This window comes from Elaeis guineensis, chromosome 4, assembly GCF_000442705.2.
Source record: "Elaeis guineensis isolate ETL-2024a chromosome 4, EG11, whole genome shotgun sequence".
Taxonomy (NCBI): domain Eukaryota; kingdom Viridiplantae; phylum Streptophyta; class Magnoliopsida; order Arecales; family Arecaceae; genus Elaeis; species Elaeis guineensis.
Genome location: NC_025996.2, coordinates 123,489,617 through 123,510,897, shown reverse-complemented (window position 1 = coordinate 123,510,897; position 21,281 = coordinate 123,489,617).

Below are 21,281 nucleotides of genomic sequence, written 5' to 3'. Positions count from 1 at the left end.
TAAGTGTTTCTCCTTACACCTTTCTAAGACCAATCTTAAGTGATGTAGGCACTCAGAGAAGGTAGAGCCAAAGATGAAAAAATCATCCATAAATATTTCTAGAAATCTCTCAATTATATCAGAAAAGATGCTGACCATGCACCTTTGAAAGGTAGATGGAGCATTACATAAACCAAAAGGCATACGTCTATAGGCAAAAGTTCCAAATGGACAGGTAAATGTGGTCTTCTCTTGGTCCTTTGGTGCTATAGAAATTGATTATAGTCGGAATATCCATCAAGAAAATAATAGAACTCATATCCAGCTAACCTTTCCAACATTTGATCAATGAATGGTAGGAAAAAATGGTCATTTCTTGTGATCATATTTAATTTTCTATAATCAATACAAACTCTCCATCCAGTTTGGACTCTAGTCGGTACTAACTCATTTGCTTTATTTTGGACCACTATTACCCAGACTTTTTAGGCACTACTTGAATTGGGCTAACCCATGAACTATTTGAAATAGGGTAGATAATTCTATTATCTAGTAACTTGAGAATCTCTTTCTTCACTACCTTCTTCATAGATCTCTTTTTATAGCCCTCGTAGTCCCCATAGTCCCAAACGTATTCAATCTTTTAAATCTTCACAGACTCTTTCTCTTCTCGATCTCTATTTCATGTATCAGGCGATGTCTCGTGTTATTTCCATGGCCGCACCACAAGTCTCAGTCGTTGCTCGTTTAAACCGCACCATGCATGAAAACCCACATCCACCTGCTTGTTATGAAGACCCGGGCCATTCAAATCTCGTGCGCCAAATCCTACGCACCCAGGCTTCTCCTCTCAACCTCCAAAAATTCAAACATTAAAAGCTGGTCCCTCCTCATTACAACCGCACCCACTTCATTTAATTCTCTTCTTTGAAACTCATGGGTCTCCCAAAACCATGCCCTGTTTGCTTTTCTTTCTTTTTTTTTAATTATTTTTATTCATTGAATCTTTATCAAGCGCCCATAAATAATTGCATGTCATGCACCTAACAGGCCTGAATTTAGATATGAGCTTCATCTACATGTGTTGAAGGGCCGTTGCTTGTTGGTTATGATTAAATCTTCATAATTAATTATTTTAAATAAAATATAAAAAATATAAATTAAAAATAATAAAATTTAAATATAAAAAATTTTAATATTTTTTATATTATATTTGATGTACTGATCATATCCTCTAACTTGAACTTTGCTCGTCTTGAGTAAAGAAATGATTTAGAGTTAAGTACCGTTTAACTTAGAGTTTTGAATTTATCAAGTAATTTTAAAAAAGACTACTGATGTTCAGTAGAGCATGAATGAGGTATGTCATTGGGATATTAATACTAATCAATATGGAGTTAAGCTAAGAAACTAAACTTGTCTGAACTTTTTCTAAATAACCCCTACCTTTATCTTCAAATCATTAATCTTTATATGGACAAGCATATTGTTACTTCCATTCTTCATTTATTATTATTTTTTAAGTTGTACTGCTATTAAGTGTCTTAACCCCTTAAGCTTTCTGTTTGACTCACGTAGCAAGTTTTCAATCAATGACTTTCGAACCAGATGGCTTTAGGTACTAGATATAAAATACTCCTCGGACATACTTGCTCAAATCAAATAGGTTATGAGTTAAAACTAGCTTTACAAAAGAATTTCTTTATCTTTCATATCTTTTGATGCAAAATTCAATACTTTCTTAGACAAAGAGGTTCGGTTACTCAGCATGAAATACTTGAAATTTTTTTCTCTCTTTTTTTTATATATGAAGAAATGTATAGTTATCCTACACAAGCCCATAGGAAGTAAATTTTTTTTGATGCTGGTAGAAAAATTTAAAAATACTCAAAAAAAATTATTTAAGTTCTAAACTTAACTCTTTATTGAATTTTCTTAATACTTGTTCCCTCATATCTCACAAACTCTCTAATTTATACATCATTTTTTTTAAAAAATACTTAGTTTAACTCAATTCTTAAGCATAATCAGGTACTTAAATGCTAAATACTAACTTACTTGAGGACTTAAAATTTTTTTATTATTATTTTATTATTTTTTCTCCAATTAATCAATATTGTCCTCAATAGAGTAAGAAAAATAAAAGGTGCATATAAAGAGAAAGAAAAAGAAGAACGTCACTTGATCTAAAAATCTTTTCAAAAGTGGTTCTTCCTCCAACTTAACCAACATTATCTTCAAATCCCTACAAAAGATATGAAGTAAAACTCGATTAACCTAAACAAAATGCAAAAGATATCAAAAATAAAAATTGGTTGCTTCTAGAAAGTACTAAGTTTACCATCTTCAGTCAGACCAATGTAAATTCTACCACCTACCCCGTGTTGAATATTGGATCGACAAATTTAATGATTTTTGATTTTAATCTCAGAAAGATGGCCTATAATAAATTTTAGTATTTTATTGTCAATCTTCAAAAAGTATTTTACAATCCCGTTCTTAGTCAGTTTCATCTTTCTAATATTCAGAAAATAATTTACAAATCCATTCACAGACCCTTGTTTATTGAGAATTTTTACTATTTGTTCTTCTAAAATGCTTATGAATTGAGTTTTTGGATTAGGAGTTGAGTTCGATGCAATGGATACTGGAAGGTTGTCACTTGATTCTAAACATGCATATTCAGGTGTAACAAGGGCAATTTAGTTTTGGAGGAGGTGATGATTCTAAAGAGGAAGAACCGACTTCTAGGACTGAAGAAAATGGAACTCTTGTTTATATGTCTCGGATAACTCATTCACTCTCTTTTTCTATTTATCTTTCTCACTCAAATTGGAACCAGCATCAATACCACTTCTGGGCTCAGGTTCTTCTATGCGATTAGTCTCAGTACTAACCTTCTCTTCTAAGTTCTCATTTTGGCTAGTATCAGTACTAGCCTTTCTCACTGATCTTGGTATGGATCCTTAAGAATTCTACCACTTTAAGCTCAGAGATTACTTTGTCATTTTCAAATTGAGAATTCTTAGGTGGGATATTAGATTGATGACTAGGTCCAGATAGTTAATGGATGGGTGGATTTTTTTGAAATTCATTATTGGTTGGCTCGATAATTGACCTAGTTCTCTCCTCATAGAAGACTCAGCTAACTGACCTATTTGTATTTCTAGCCTGACGATGGATTGCTGTTGGATCATAATCATTTATTAAAGTTGGCTAAATCTATCGTTGACTAAAGGGTCTATTGAGGAGGTAGGTATGAAGGCTGATTGTAATAGGATGGCTAGGTAGACCGACTAGACTGACCTCTATTATAGGCATAATTATGGTATTGTGGCCTATTTTGAAAGTTTTGCACAGAAAAAATTTGGATCTGAGCCTGAGTCTGTTAGAGTCTCTAAGAAAAATTAGGATGGTTCCTCCAACTTGGATTATGTGTTTAAGAATGGATCATTGACAGACTTGGAGTAACCTTGGACAGCTTGAATTTATTCTTGGATGAAAGATGAAAACTATGCAGCCATAGGATATTCACTCACATGATGGACTGGACTAGTACAGATAGAATAAATCTCTTGATAATTGAGAGGTGGTGTGTATTGCACAGGAGATTGTTGACCTAAAGCTAGAAATTTATCTATAAGAAGGTCGACTTTATCTAATTTTTGAACTACCAGGTTCAAATCAGCTTAGGACTTGAATTGAATGTTCGATCCATATAATGATGGAAACATCGATGGGTTATAGGTGGAAAGAATAAAATATTCCTTCATCTGTCTAGGTGGTTCTTCAGGATTGCCAATCATTTGATTATTAGGTTTAACATGGATCAGCCGTTCAATTTAGAATTGGGTTCAACTAGATCAGAAAAAAAATTCTATCATGTATGTACCAGTGCAAATCCTAATATGCATGGTTCAGTTTTTTTTTAATTTTTTAATTTTTTAAGGAAAGGGATAGAGAAAAGAGAAGAGGAAGAAAGAGAGAGATTCTAAAGGTGAGAATCTTAAGAAAGCCTAATCCTAGAGACGATAGATAAAAGAATTAGTTATGGTTAAGTGTTAATTGCAATCAAGTTAGCAAATAATTAAACCTAGGCACCTACAGATTTCTTAGACCTAACAGTTCGATGTAGAGTGGCTCAACCTAGATGCAAGTTGGATCTATTTTCACTTCCTTCAACTAGCCAGATAAGAGGTGGGATCGTGGGGGTCCCTTCGTTGCTTGTTTAGACACCAATTAGATTGGCCAGATAAACTAACGGAACCAATTAAATAACACGAGTCCACTTAGGCTTAGCCTTTGTAACCTCTTGCTTAGACATTAGTTTCATGAATGAGTTCAAACTTACTTTATACTTGACTTGACCACAATACTCAAACTAAACTCAATTGATCTTAGGAGCCAAGTCTATTTAATTTTAATTAAGTTTGGGTTAATGCGGATGCTGGTTGGTTGTTTTTGGACTAAAGAAGGATGATGAAATCTCTACCTTATCTTGTTAATGGGTGTTGTCCTTAAATTGATTTGAGATGAATATGTACAATCAATTTCAATTAAGGAGTTCTATGCAACTAAATTATATGCATGAAATTATCAAATTTGAAAGCTTACTTGTCTCAGCGATACCAAAAGTAAATCTAAGATGATGAATGCTTCTAAACAATTAAGTTTCTACTCTTATCATGCGATTTGTATTAGGTTATATGGATGAATTTTATGTTAATTTAAAAAATAGTAATTAATACAAAAAAAAGAAAGTAGTTTAGGGTTAGGATTAGGATTGATCTCATCAAATTGAAGTGTTTCACCTTTCTTTTCTTCTCCTCTTTTTCTTTTCTGCAAAAAGAAAAAAAATTAGTAAGCTATATTCATAAAAAAAAATTAAATATTAAAATTGATGCCTTCCCATAACGACATCAAAAATTGATAGATCACAATGTTGTCATTAAGACACTGTGATTATCAAATTAATTCTAACTTTTAAAAATTAAAAATATATAAAAAGTAGCAAGTCAGATCGAATCCACAGAAAAGAAGTATTTTGATTTGAAATCTTTAATATTATAAAAAAATAAAATTTTAAAAAAATAATTTAAGTCAAAAATAAAAATTAAAAATATAAAAAATAAATAAGGTACTAAGATCTACTATTTAGATCCTAGCTTCTACTTGTAATAAAAATAAATAATAAAAATTTAAAGAGCATAAAAATAAATTGGTACTAAGATCTACTAATTAGATTTTAGCATCTATTTGCAAAATAAAAATAAATAATAAAAATTAAAATTAAAAAAATAAATTTTACATTAAAAATAAAATTTAAGTATAAAAAATTTAAAAAAATAATAAAATAAAATAAAACTATAACAAAAATCTGAAGTTGATCGGCACAATCTCATCGAGAAGATGGTTGACGATCTCTCTTTTTTCTTTCGTACTCTGTGGAGTGAACTGGCTTATCTTCTTCTTTTCTTTTGGATCGATCTTTGAGATGGTGTAGGCGTAGAGATAGTGCAGAAACAAAGCTCAGCTTTCAAGCACCTTCTTCTTAGAAGCCTTCTCCGCAATCCAAAGCTTTGCTTGCTGCCCCCTCTCTATGCTTTCTCACTCTTGGATGCCTTTTCTCTTATGTTTAGACATGTTTTTATCGCCCTCGTAGTCCCCATAGTCCCAAACGTATTCAATCTTTTAATCTTCAAGGACTCCTTTCTTGTCTCGATCTTTCTTCCATGTATCAGGCGACGTCTTGCGTTATTTTCGTGGCCGCACCACAAGTCTCAGTCGTTGCTCATTTAAACCGTGCCATGCATGAAAACCCACATCCGCCTGCTTGTTACGAAGACCCAAGCCATTCAAATCTCATGCACCAAATCCCACGCACCCAGGCTTCTCCTCTCAGCCTCCAAAAATTCAAACATAAAAAGCCTATGGGTCCCTCCTCGTTACAACTACATGCACTTTATGTAGGAGTGTTTGGTTTGCAACCGAAATCATAATGGGAATGAAAATCGAAATGGCTTGCAATCAGAATAGTCAAATCCCCAAAACATTTGGTTCATGACCGAACTTGAAATTGAAATCGAAATTGGAATGAATAATTGAATCTATAGAAGAAAGTAGGGATTGAGTTCTATATAGGTTGTGCCATTCCCATTCCATCCTGGAATCGAAATCGAAATGAGACTCTTCCAACAAACGGTTGGAATAGGAGTCATCTATTCTGATTTTAATTCAGACCCCCATTTCTCCAACCAAACACCCCTTTAATTCTCTTCTTTAAAACTCATGGGTCTCCAAACAGCCATGTCTTGGTTGCTTTTCTTTCTCTTTTTTTTTTGATTTTCTTTTATTCATTGAATCCTATCAGGTGCAAATAAATTATTACATGTCATACACCTGACTGGCCTGAATTTAGATATGAGCTTCATCTGCATGTGTTGAAGGACCGTTGCTTGTTGGTTTGCGATTAAAATTTTATAATTAATTATTTTTAAAATAAAATATAAAAAATATTAAATTTAAAATAATAAAAATTAATATTAATAATTTTAATACTTTTTATATTACATTTGATGCATTGATCAGTTAGTTAATTATCAAGTGAAGGGTAGATTGAGTGAGACTGGTGATTTTAGAAAAGATAAGGCTAGAGAGTAGTATTATTGATATTTATTGGATGAATAGAGGTATGTATAAGAGTTTTGCAATGACATACCAAACTAAAATAAACCACACCATAGAAGGCTATACATATTTAAATAATATTTGCTGAATAGACTACATAATTTGGGAGAAATTTTTCCCACACATATATCAAAATTAGAGCAACTTGACTAAATGTATGCATGAGCTAAGATCAGTTGTTTGTCATCATGAATACACTATGATAAAATCACGTGCTCCCTTTTAATTTAGTACACACTATGAAATAGAATCTATTTTAATAAAATGTCTGTATAACTAAAATTATTCACCCTTTTAACCATTGTTGTCCTAAAACAACTTGTCTCCTAGTATGACAAGTGGTACCTTCATAAGCTTCCATCTCATTCTTCCTTATAATTATTTTGATTCACTCTTGTGCCATGTCTCCCTCTAAACACCAGTCCCCAATGCTATTTCTTTTCAACAAATGCTAACCCAAGCAGAAAAATCAAAGGCAAGATATTATCCACAATTATTTTAGATATTATTCTCACAACATGCATTTATTAAATTTGGAGCATCGTATTCATCCTTAATGTCTTATTTAGCTTTCTAAAACCATACTTAGATGTATCTATCATCTTTCTTTATCTGGCATCTCTCTCCATTATTTGACTAAGCTCTCTCTTAATCCTCATCTCTAAACTTTAGTCTCATCCGAACAAATGCAACTAAAAAAATAATCTAGTAAATACTAGCCAATTGTGTCCATTATACTCTTCTATTCCCTTCTATCCCTAAGAGAATGCCACTTCAAGTCTATTGATAACTACATCTAATGGGCTCTCTTCATAACCATTGAACCATCCTTTTCCAAGTGCAAATCCTAACTATCGAATCCTAAAAAGGACTACCTTCTTATACCCCAACTATTGAACATAGCAGCACAAATTCCTTTCCAATATTCTTGTCAAAAGATTTAGTTACTTCTTACATATAAGGCTATCTTATCTCTCATCTAATCCTAAGCTATCCCTCTTCCTTTAAAAGTACTCTGCTCTTTGCTTAATGTAAGGCTGAAATTAGGGAAAGAGAGCATTAGTACAGGGAAAATCCTTCCAAAATTTTCTTTTGAAACCTAGCTTTCACCCTTATACTATACCTACTCTCACCTTAATTCATTCCAATAGCATATCTTTTCCTATTTTCATCTAAAAATATAAAAACCTAGTCCTTCGACTTTCATAATATCTATGCAAACAAGGAACAAAAAGGAGCATCAATAAGGGTTTGGATGTTGCATCCCTCTCCTATCCACCCCTCTTCCTTATTTTTTACATACTTTCATGTTCATTTTGTTTAGCATGCATGAAATCCTAATCTAGAATAGAAGAACCATATTGTGTCTAGGACCTCCTTCAAAGTATGGTGGTAGGGTGTAACTTATGTTCCTTCACCATCGCTAACCTAGATATGTATCTCTAGCCTCATCCTTTATAAGTTTCTTAGTTATCTCAACAATCCTATTAGACATACCAATAAAGAGCATGTTCACGATGGAATCCTTCATTAGGGAGAATGAATGGTATGGACATCTCTTATTAGGTAAACTTATGGGTATATATGACGCTCTTCTTATTGGATTTATGAAATAACAAAAATCCTATGTTGAGCCATCCTCAAGCTTACCGATCTTTGAATTATTACTATATTTCAGGATATTTGACTCGAGGCCTCTCATCATTATTTTGCCTTGGTCTTTCCATGTGATTGAATATGCTTATTTCCTTTAGTGGTCATCATCAATTATCATGCGATATAAAAAGGCAGAAAAAATGATTGTGAAAATGATCATGAGACTATATTTTATAATTTAGACAACAAAATGAATAGACTTTTATTTTATACATGTTTTAATATATATAGATCATGATCAATAATATGGATTCTCAATTTAAATACCTTATCATGTATTTTTTTATATTAGCAATGCATAATAAATGTAGTCCATTTTTGTGTTCCCATGATGTATAGAATATATATCATCTCAATACATGATTTTTTAGTTTCTAGATATTCTAGTGATGTAGATCTTGATTAGTGAAGTGGATCTTCTATTTTGATATTCATTACTAATTTTGGAGTTAAGAGTAATAGATACCCTCCTCTCATTAGAAGTATAGTCTACCCCATGTGTATGCACATGCATGTATATATATATATGTGTGTGTGTGTGTGTGTATGTGTGTGTGTGTGTGTCTAGATATATATGTATACATAGAGGTAAGCTAAGATGCTTCTAAGAGCATCTAGCTCCAAATGCTTCCTAGTGACATTTTTTCAAATAAAAATCAACATTATTGATCATGATCTACAAAACTAAAATTGGCTAGAGGCAAAAATTCATGCATTTTTTTAATATTTTCTATACATGCATCAAATGAAAACAAAATTAACCATGTCATGATATAAATTATTTTGAAACATCCATATTAGCTGAAATTTAATTTGTATAATTTTAAAATATTTTAGATCAAGATCAATGATTAATTTAGAAGTGCAAATTATATAGTTTATACTATATTTTCATTAACTAGTTATATTTCTATTGTTCATCTTTTCTTGGCTTGATGCATAGGCAAGATACCTTAAAATAAAACTATTTAGTTCTAATTTTTATTTTCAATTTTAGGAGTCTTTTTTCTTTGATTAAGGAGCATTAAGTGCCAAATACACTTAGAAGTATGTAAGCTTAGCTTTCTTTGCATATATGAAACAGAGTTTGCTTCTCTAAGAGGAGTAGAGAGAGAGAGGAAAGTGGCAAGAGTCTCTCTCTCTCTCTCTTTATATATATGTATATATATGTGTGTGTGTTTGTGTGTGTGTGATACAGAATTCAATTTTAATATAATCAGCTTGAAATCAATTACCTCTTGTTTTAGGTTCCCTCCCATTTTCTTGAGTAGTGAGAGGTTGCTTGAGAGATCATGAAGCAAGCTTGCACCTTGGGAGAAGGTTGTGATAAGAGGCTAGGTTCATTTGCCAAGACTCTATGAAGATAGGGATGCAAGGTTGAGGTTGAAGGAAAGGTGCAAAGCCTTCTAATAATCCCTCAAGCTTTTAGTTTTAAAGCTTCCTCTCCTAATTCTTTTTTCTAGTTCTTTTCTTCATAATTTTTGCTTGTACTTAAAATTTTGTTTCTAGTTTTTCATAAAAATTAGGATTCTCTAATATTGCAAAAGGTATAGAATAATGGTTCATATTTTAAAAATACTTTTAAAATAAGAAAATAAATTTAATTCAATAAAGAGTCTAATCTAGAAGCAGAAAGCAAATAAGAGAACTAAATTGGGATAACTAGTTGGATTCTTAACAATTGATCTCCTTGATCTAACAAGAGTCACACTAATCTTCCAAAGGTTTATGAGAAGAAGAAAAGGCCTTCAAGTCTGAAAAAAGTTGCTATGGGGTTGCACTACAACATGACAAAGTCACACCATCGAAAAAAATACTAAAAAAAGAGCTTAAAATTCAACATTATTTAATGTCATCCAAAATTATGGATGGCATATTATCTATGATCCAAAGACTCTGGGTTGACTTAGGCACAAAAACCAATTGATAATAAGGTTTCTGCCATCCAAACTATACTAATGATGGATTAGCTAATACCTTAGGTTACAATTAGCTACAACAATGTAGCTTCAACATTTTGGCTATAACTTTGTGAATTAAGTGTTCAAATAGCCCTTGATGCAATAGTCAAACAACCTTGCATGATGCATTTTTATTCTCCTTCCTTATTATATAAACTTTGTTATTTAAGGCACTTAATAAAATTAGAAGTATATTTAATTAGTTGGCTTTGAGGGGTTTGATATGGTCAAATGAATTGTTAAGTGGTTGCACTTAACATGGAAGAATATTCATGACTGAGGCTTTATCAGAGATAAAAGAACGAAATATGAGAAGATATGGAGTAATGCTCGAAAATTTTAATGTTGGGCTCCTAATTACATGCAAAGTGGTTATGGTGGGCAATATTAAATACCCATCCAAATCTAACATGGTCAAGGCCATGTTTTACTAGCTAAGGCTTCTACGTCAAAATCTTTTTGAAAAATCATCAAATCCACATCGTTAATCCCTATTGCAAAAAACCTAAAGCTTTCCAACACAAAACATTATGTTCTCCTCTTCTATTTTGTTTTGTGCCTTATCTTCTCTTCTTGATGCATTTCATTTATACCAAACTGCGTTCTATGTCCAAAACATCTATTTTAGAGAAATTTTTGAAGATTTGATTTGTTCTCCTCAATGCACGTCAAGTCAAAGGTCAAGGTCCCCACATGATTCATCCTAATCTATAAGAGCTCTTTTCCTTTGACTAGGTGAAATCCTAGACCATTGGATGCTGCTAAGTGAGGAGGAATAGAAGTCTTCCGATTCTCACCCATCATACTTTTCTAGGAACTTCTCTTGAAGTGTGACTAATTCTCAATGCCCCATCTTATATTTCATGTATTCTCACCTAGCACCATGATTACGATGATCTAATCATTAATCCTTGAAGTTGTTCAGATCGAAAGAAAAGACAAAGCAGGAGTCGCTGTTGCATCCATGCCTCACAAGAATCATTCCCAATACCCTCTTGCCCTAGCATCATGATTGTCTCAATCTCCAATGCAATTTTCTTGTCTCACACTCTCCCTAAGGCATGCTCATCATGACTGCTTGTCCCTCTGCCTCAATTGAAACTATTGATCAATTCTCAATATCGACAAAAGAAGTCACGCTTTGACTCCTCTTCTTATGGCCTTAGCACTTGGGTGCCTCCAAGCCTCATGGCCTTTTGTTGTATCCATCACAACCTCTCCCTTTACTATGATCGTAGTGACCTCCCATGACTCCTACTTGGTCATCGTGCTGATCAGTTTTGATCCTATCATGAGTCCTCAAAACCAAGCAAAGATGTAGGTGAAGAAATCAAATCTGAGTTAGATAGCATAGATTTGTGGGAGAGAAGTGAAGTCAGATGACTGGTGCAGGCTTTCAAAATATTCAGTTTCAGCATCAAGTAATTGGTTTATGCAATATTTGGGCAGTTATCTAAACTAGAACTCTTTTAATTTTTAGTAGAACTAACCATGACTAATAAAGATGTCAGTCAGGAATTAAGCATAACAAAAAATTTGAATGACACTAATTTTAATGTTTGGAAACATCATATTCGTCACATATTCTTTAAGGATAAGGTTGAGCATGTAATTGATATCGATGTTCCTCCCCTACTCCTGAAAATGTTAGTTCTAATATTAAAATATTATATAAAAAATATTAAGAGAATAGTAGAACTACTAGAGACATCATGCTTACCTTTATAGAGCATGATGTTGAAATCTTATTTGAAGAACATGAGTATGATCATAAAATATGTTCATTGCAATTTCTGATACATATGGTCCTTCATCTAAAACTTATATTAAACTATTAATTAGTAATTTTAATGGCACACTGATAAAAGAGACCAATAACATTATAGAGCATGTTATTAAATTAGCATTATTGCAAAAGAATTAACTATTTTTAAGAAATTATATTCCTAATAAGATGCAAGTGTCCACCATTTTATATAGTTTACCTGATTTCTAGAAGCCTGTTGTAATTTCTCTTAATTACTCAGCTCAATTAATTATAGTGGGAAATTTGCCAATATTGTTAGGCATTGAAGTTGAAAGAAGGATGAAGATAAATGAATCAAATTCGTTTATAACAATTGCTTCTGGTAGTATACCACCAAAAACTGAACCTCCTAGAAATGTCAAAATTTTTTTTTCAAAAACTTTAAAAAAAAAGAAAGAATTTTAAAAATAATAACAAAAGAAGAAAAGAAAAATTCATTAATTATGAAAAATTTGTTCACTACCAAGTAAATTATCGTGAAAAAAATAATAACAAAGATAATTTTAGAGGCCTAGATATATAATTTGTATAGTATCAGAATCACTTTTGGTCGATGTTGATGATGTTGCCTGATGGATAGATTCTGTATCATCTCATCATATGGCAAAGATGAGAGCCTATTTTATTGAAATGAAAGTGGTGAAATCTAGTAATCATTATGTGCACATAGAAAATAATAATTACTATGATATTTTGGATGTTAGAATAGTGAAGATCATTATACTTGGAGTGAGAAACCTCTATTTAACTCATGTACTTTTTGCATTCAACTTGAGATGCAACCTCCTTTTAGTCTCTTGCTTGGATGAAAAGGGATTTGAGATACGTTTTTTATTTTGGAAGGATTTCAATTGGAAAACATAATAGAAGTTTTATACGGGGGAACCTGATTGATGGCTTGTTTCACTTTAATATTTCTTCTTCTAATAATAAAAGTGCACTGTTAGTCCTACTTATATTGATGGCTTTGTTTATTCTTTTTATATTGGTGTTTGTTTTTGTGTTGATGATTCTTATATTTGGCATTGAGATTAGAAGATATTAACCAAAATAAAATAAAAAAAAAGTAAATATGGGATTAATTCATAACATCAATATAGATCTTAGTGCTTGTGAAATATGCATTTTTGGTAAATTAAAAATCAGACTTTCATTTCTTAAAGGACAATGATATAATGAACCTTTAGCTATTATTCATTTTGATGTATGTGGTCCTTTGAATGTTTAAACTTATAGAGGTATGGTATATTTTATTACATGTATCAATGATTATTCTCATTAGAGCTATATATATTTGATGCATAAAAAATCAATTTTTTTTGACAAATTCCAAGAATATAAAAAAATTGAAAATCAATTAGATCAAAATATTAAAATCTTAGGATCAGATTGTCATGGAGAATGTATATTAGACTTATTTAATGATTTTTTAAGAAAAGGTATCATACATCATTTTACTATGAACTATACCTCTTATCGTCGAAAGGCCAAATAAAACATTGGACAAGTTATGACTTATGTTGAGCTATTTTTCTTTTAGTATACAATTTTGGGTAAGGCTATATTTACTGCATAATATTTATTAAACTTAGTTTCTATTAAAATATATAATAAAACTCTATATGAACTATAGATTGGAAAAAAATTAGATTTAGATAATTTAAGAGTTTAAGATTTTTCCATCCACATACTAATTCCATTACATATAAGAGGTAAATTAGATAGTAAAACTATTAAAGCTATTTTTATTGGACATCTTGAAAATTTAAAAGATTATAGATTTATTATTCACCATTGTGATAGATCTATAAGTGTCATTGAAAGTTGGGATGCTAGATTTTTAAATGAATAAATTGACTTTAAAAATTTAAATAAATTAGTATAAATATTTGAAATTATTATAAAAATTAAAATGTTACATAATTTGTTATTCCTAATCTTGAAATATTGGCTCAATCAAATGAAAATCCTTATAGTATACTTAGTAAAATTCAAAAAGAAAAAAAATTATTTTCTAAATTGAAAGTTTATTTTACTTGAATGAATGAAGAAGATATTGAAGATCTATTAACTACAAATGAAGCTTTGTCATCTCCTAATTTAATAAAATGAAAAGAAGCAATAAAAATAGAATTAAATTTCATAATAAAAAAATAACGTATGGGAGTTAGTAAATCTAACTAAAAATAGAAAAGAAATAAGTTGTAAATAGATTCTCAAATATATTATATATATATATATATATATATATATATATATATATATATATATAATAGATCTATTGATAAATAAAAAAGCAAAATTAGTAAGAAAAAGCTCCATACTAAAATCTAGTGTTGATTATGAAGAAACTTATTCATCAATTACTAATTTACTTCCATTAGAATTTTGATGTCAATTATTGCTGCATAAGATTTGGAATTATTTCAAATGAATGTAAAAATTATCTTTTTGAATTGAAAGGAGAAACTTTTATGCAACAACCAGATGGTTATAAAATTGAAGGCCAATAAAATAAGGTTTATAAGATTAAAAAATTATTATATGACCTAAAGCAATCTTCAAGGTAGTGGTATTATACCTTTCATAATAATGTTATTAAATTTGATTACAAAGCTAATGATGACCATTATATCATGAGAATAGTGGAAGTAATTTTATAATTTTATCTTTATATATTGATGATATTTTGATTTTGAAAAATGATGTTGCATCTATAAATAAAACTAAGGATTTTCTAAAATCTCATTTTGAAATGAAAGTCCTAGATGAGTTATCCCGTATATTGAGAATTCAAATTATTAGAGATAGAAAATCAAGAACTTTTCATTTATCTCAAGAACAATACCTTGATAAAATTTTTAAAAAAATTATATGGATAGTTTGAATTCAATAGATAGTCCCATTCATAAATAAATAAAATTATCTAAGAAAATAAGCATATATAATGATGAAGGAAAAAAAATAAAAAGAATAAATTATAGAAAATCCTTCAATTTTGGTCTAATTTTACTTACATCCTATCGACTTTAAAGTGTCAAACTAGTCCTTCAAATTTTTAAAATATTTTAAAGTAAGCTTGCTATTTACTTGTCAATAAATGATGTTAGCTTTTCATTTCAATAGATAAAAATATCCCTTATTTATATAGGAGGGATCGTTGGCGAGAAAGGGGTGGAGGCGGAGGGAGTCATCGTGGAAGGAGAGGGAGGGATATAATCATAGAGATTGGCATAAAGGAGGAGGGCAACATTGAAGACCTTATAGTCAAGATTGGATGAGGAGGAGAACAGGTGAGAAGGAAGGAGAGAAGGAAGGAGGGGTTGTCGACAAAAAAGATGTGGAGGTGGGTAGAGCTGTTGTGAAGGAAAAGGACTTATGGGCTGACTTGAAGGAGGATGATGAGGAGAAAAAATTAATGAGGAGGAAGAAGAGGTCATCGATAAGAAAGGAGTGGAGATGGAGGAAGCCACCATAGAGAAGAGGGCTCATGGGCAAGTTTAGAGAGGAGGAGGAGAAGTGGATGAGAAAAAAGGAGAATGAAGGGTTGCTAGTGAGGAATGGACAGAGATAGACAGAGAGGGCTCATGGATGGGGTTGGAGGAAGAGGATAAGGAGAATAGTGAGTGAGGAGGAAGGGGCAGAGAGGAAGGGTTATCGATCAGAAAGGGGTGGAAGTGGAAGGAGCTGTCATGGTGATGAAAGGCTCATGGGCGGGCCTGGAGGAGGAGGAGAAGCAGAGGGGGGGAAGGAGGGGTTTAGAGTGAGAAGGAAGGAGAGGAGAGGAAAGGAGAAGGAGGAGGAAAGAAGGATGATGAGGAGGAGAAGCGGGTGAGGAAGGAGAAGAGGAAAAAAGAGAGAGAAAAGGAGGGACATCGATAGAGGTGGAGAAGGGGAGCAATCAAAGAGAAAGGAGGAAGGAGATAGAGATAAAGATATTTTAATTATTTTATAAAATAAAAATATTATGTAATAATAATATGTTAATAGAGATAAATGATATGACCACTAATGTCTCAAAAATTTGACAGACTAGTTTGATACTTTTTAAAACTAAGGAGGTGCAAGTAAAATTAGGTGAAAATTGAGGATATTTTTATAATTTATCTAAATTAAAATATAATATAAACTATATGTGCAAATAATTAGTATTATGTATGCCATGCTTTGTAGTAGATTTGATCTTAATTTGCTATAAGTCTTATAAGTACATTTCAAATAATCCAGATGAGGCATATGGGTCAACTGGTAAAAGAATTTTGAGATATAGTAAAGGAATAAAAAGCTATAAACTTAAATATAATATTAGTGGTTAAGATTTAAAAGTTACTGGATACTTTGATGCTAATTTTTCTATGAATATAGATGATAGCAAATGTACATCAAATTATGTTTTTCTTCTAAATAGAGGAGTTATTTGTTGGTGAACGTAGACGATTTCATACATGTATTTTAAAATTTTTTTAAATAAATTACAGTGAAAGATAATTAGATTAATCAAATTAATCTAATATTTATATGATCTAATCATCAAATCAACCTAGTCTAGGATCTATGGCATGATATGTTACATATAAAATCTGAAAAATACTGAAGATAAAATTAGCATGCATGCATGTGAGCAGTAGATCACATCTACTTCTAATCTGAGTTCAGAACTCGATACCTTTGTATGGGTCGATGATCACTACTACTGAGAGATATGATGAAGGAGATCCTTGCTGATTGCTCACAGCCGCACATGCATCCGAACTCTATAAAAAATTCACTCGAAGCTTCGATCTGATCGGTCTTCTTGAAAGTGCTAGCTCACGTGAAAACCTTCTTCTTAGCTGATCTAGATCTTTTTTTTAAATCTCTAAAATATTTTCAGAGATTAAAGATGGACTTCTAGAGGAGATGAAGAGATGAAAGAAAGATGGAGAGAAAAATAATTTTTTTCTTATTTTTCTCTCTTCCTAAACTCTTAGGACCAAAAATCTAGAATTCAGATTTTTGCGCACACACAAAGAAGGACTCTCCTTTCTTTTTTATGCCATGAACCCATGCCCAACTCCTTTCAATGTGAAGGCCTCTCTCTTAGGTCTCTTACATGCATAAGAATGAAACAATACTCCTTTTATTTAATGTGTAAGAAGGTGGGATGAAGAGTCCTAGAGATCATGGACTCTTGATGTTGTTGCCCCTATTCAAAAATTCATACCAAAACATACCAAAAAAAATATGGGATGCCCATTCTCATATTTTTTTATAGTAAATTAGTTCTCCATCTGATATCCTACAAGAAACATCCTCAAAATATCACACATATAAGGAGAAAAAAATAAGTTGGCATGGAGAGGTTGATTTGGATAAGAACAAACTCTTTTGATAAGGAATATTTTGAAATTAATTTTAAAATCTTTCGTTTATCAAAACCAAATCAGATTTGGATGTGAGATAGAGAGGGAGAAGAACTCTTTGGCATGAAAAAATTTCATGAAAAAACTATTTGTGTGTGGAGATAGATGGCATGCAAAGTGGATTGGTGCAAGAGAAAAGAGTCCAATCCTATATGGATACTTTATTTCTTATTTGAATCTAAACCAAATCACATCTGATTTAGCCCCAATAAAATAGATAAAATCCAATCTAACTAATTTATAAATTTTTAATTAAATCTTAATAAAATTAAAAATTGATTGAATCAAAGTCCTGATCAAATTAGGAATAATTCTCCTTTAGCGATTAGGTCATCTCATAACCTAATCGGGACAAACCTAATTGAATCTAATTCAATTAGATTTTATCAAATCCTCTTTGCTCAATCAAATTGAACTAATCAGTAATCTAATTATTAATTAATTTTTATTAATTTACTAATACTTGATGAATAAATTTATTACAACTTTTACATAAGGTTAATCATCAATTGAATTGATGATTAAGCCCTTGAATGATTCTCAATCATTGATCAACCACATGATCAGTCAGAAATTTCTTTTAAGTTGATCCCATAGGTTTGAATCTAAATCAGTAACACAGAAATAACTTCTTGAACCAATCGATGTAACATCTAGCAATGATGACCCACGTCCGAATAGGTCGAATGAAGACGAAGCAACATTCAAGAACCTATTGTCATATGGTTACTGTATAATTCATCTCTTTGATCCTAATGCTCAAGGATGATCAAGGACTTAATTATCAATCTAGATAAATCATCCATATTATATTTAATCTTTCAAATCATCACATGAATTATCTTGGCTAGTTTTGCTAAATTGAAATACATTAATACATTAACTCCTACTAATTCAGAGGATCAATCCCATCTTGACTCACGCACCGATTTAACAAGTATTTGACTGTACCCAGAAATCTTCTGTTACTAAATTAGAAACTCATTAGTCCAGCATAAAGTACAGTGAGTTGCTTGCAAGTCATCGTGTGATCTCAAGTCAGAGAATACTTATATCCATATCCTTCGTGAGCTATCCTTGACAGCAAATACTCCGTAGTTGGTCACGTTCAGTGATGATGTACTTCTACATCTCACTGCATGCCATACTAGTGTCTCTACACATTTAGTTATGAGGAAACCAATGCATATGGTACATAATGACCTATACTTGATATCGCTATCGTCCTAGTAATAGCGTATCATTTGATCAGAACCAATTAAGACTACGCGATAAATTCTCTTTTATCGATCAAAGTAATTTAAAGACTTCATCACAATACAGAGTTCGTTAAAAATATAATCTTTGATGAAGAAGATCAAATAATTTTTATTATTTATCAATTCATATATAATTATAATTAGTACAATCGTCAAATGATTGGCTTTAGACATATTTTCTAACAACTCCCACTTGGACTAAAGCCAATCAGTATAGTATATATATCCATCTTCGATTTATCATCTCAGAACTTCAGATACCAAGCTTTAGTAAATGGTTGGTCACATTCTCCTTTCTGTCGATCTTCTAAAGTTTGATATCACCTTAAAGATTTTTCGAATAAGGTGATAGCGATGCAAAATCTTGGTAAGCTAAAGGACTTCGGCTTCTTGGCATAAGCTATGGCTCCGATTTGTACAATACAGCAAGACCATCATCTGAGGGTGCCACTCTTAGCTTGTCAGTGAACCTGTAAATCACATAGCTTCTTGCAAGTATCAATGCTGCAATGCATGCTGCCTCATAATTTAATTTGGCTATATTGCTCTGCTTGGAACTTTTCCAGCAGATTGCTCCATTATTTAGGATAAAGATTATTCCGATACGTTCTTACTATTTTATATCCAACTAAAAATGGAGTCATACTCTATAAGTTTTTAAGTCAGATTCTCCATAACTGAGTCATCGGTTCTTAGTATTTCTCAAATACTTAAAGATGACTTTCCAGTAATCTCATCGAATCTTAGATATCCACTCACTACTTAGTAAGTATATCATATCTGATCTCATACATGGTATACATGATAGAACAAATTCTACTTATAAACATCCTATGTATGTTGGACTAGAAAAATTCAAGTAGTCTTTTAGATCTATCTCATAGATCTTCATCCTAGGATGAGAGGTGCTTTTTTCAAGTCCTTTATGGAGAACTATAATAATAGCGAAATCTTTATTCTCTATAATGTAAGGAATATCATTTTCGATTAAAAAATTTTATTTACATAAAAATAAGAAATACACTCATAGAACTATTAACCCATTTGTATTTGCATTTTTTCTTCGTTCTCAATGAAGCTGTGCATTTTGATTACTTATCAAAATACATGTTCCAACTTTGAAATATTTAGCATTGCCATATGATAAAATATCTCATTATGTCAATACCATAATATCGACGATATCTTTGACAACCAGACGAGCTTTGTAGGTCTCCACCTTCTCGTTTGCACTACTCTGATCCTATTAGAGATCACTTACACTTATATGTTTATCTCTTCGAGTGGATCAACGAGTGTCCATACACCATTGATCTTTATAGACTCCATTTCGGACTTATGGCTCCAAGCTATTAATTGGAGTCGACCTCTACATGGCATTCATGTAGGTGATCAATTTCTTTTGTTCTCATCGAGTTTAATAGGATCACATCGTGAAACTAGAAATCGAAGTATCTATTCAACGGATGCAGTACTCTACTGGATCTCTTTAATGGTGCCTCTATAACGGTTCTGGATATGATCTAATCAAATTCGATTCTATGAATTCACTAGATTGTATCGGTTCTTCTATCTTTGAACTTCATAAGTTATATATTAAATACATTAGTACCTTCATCAAGGTACGTCTTTTCTAAAAAGAATACCGAACAACTCTTGTTTTTAGCATGGTAGAAGTTATATCCCTAGATTCTTTAGAATATCCTACAAAATAATACATATAGGATTGAGATCTAAACTAATCGATCTACAAATACTCGACATAAACTGAACACTCCCAAACTCTAAGGCAAAAAGTATCGATTATGCTTAGTCCATATCTCATATGAGTCATTGCGACTGATTAATTCAGAATCCAGCTCAGAATATAATAAAATCTTAAGAGCATAATCCTAAAACGAGACTGTCAGATTTGCAAATCCATTATAGATCGAACTATATCTAACAAAGTCGATTCCAATAAGAGAGAATCAAAATTTCTTCTAGATATGTCAAAAACTCATCGAAAGAGCATTCTCCTCCTTGATCTGATCGAAGAGTTTCAATGCTCTTTCTAATTTATTTCTTTACTTTATAATGAAATTATTTGAATATTTTGAATAATTTAAATTTATGATAAATGTTCGTAGATCCAATATATCAGTATGTATCAGTTCAGAACATCATTGGTTCATTCATCTTTCTAATAAAAGATGACTTGGTTATCTTACTAAGGAGATAGGATTCACAGGTTGATAATGATTCACAATTATTGACTTCGAGAATTATCCTGTTGATCCTATTCTTGCTTAATGATCGAGTCTAAATTGCTAAAGGTAGGCTTCTAGGATATAATTTATTTAGGAGTTTGATTGTTATGTACAATACACTAACAGGCTATGATAATTTGTAAATATCATTTTTTAGTTATCCTCTATGATTTTGACATCATTCATAATGATATCATAAAAATCATTAGACAATAGTGACAATCACTAAAATGATATTGTTAGAATTGAAAATAGACTCGACGATTCCTAAAATCAGGATT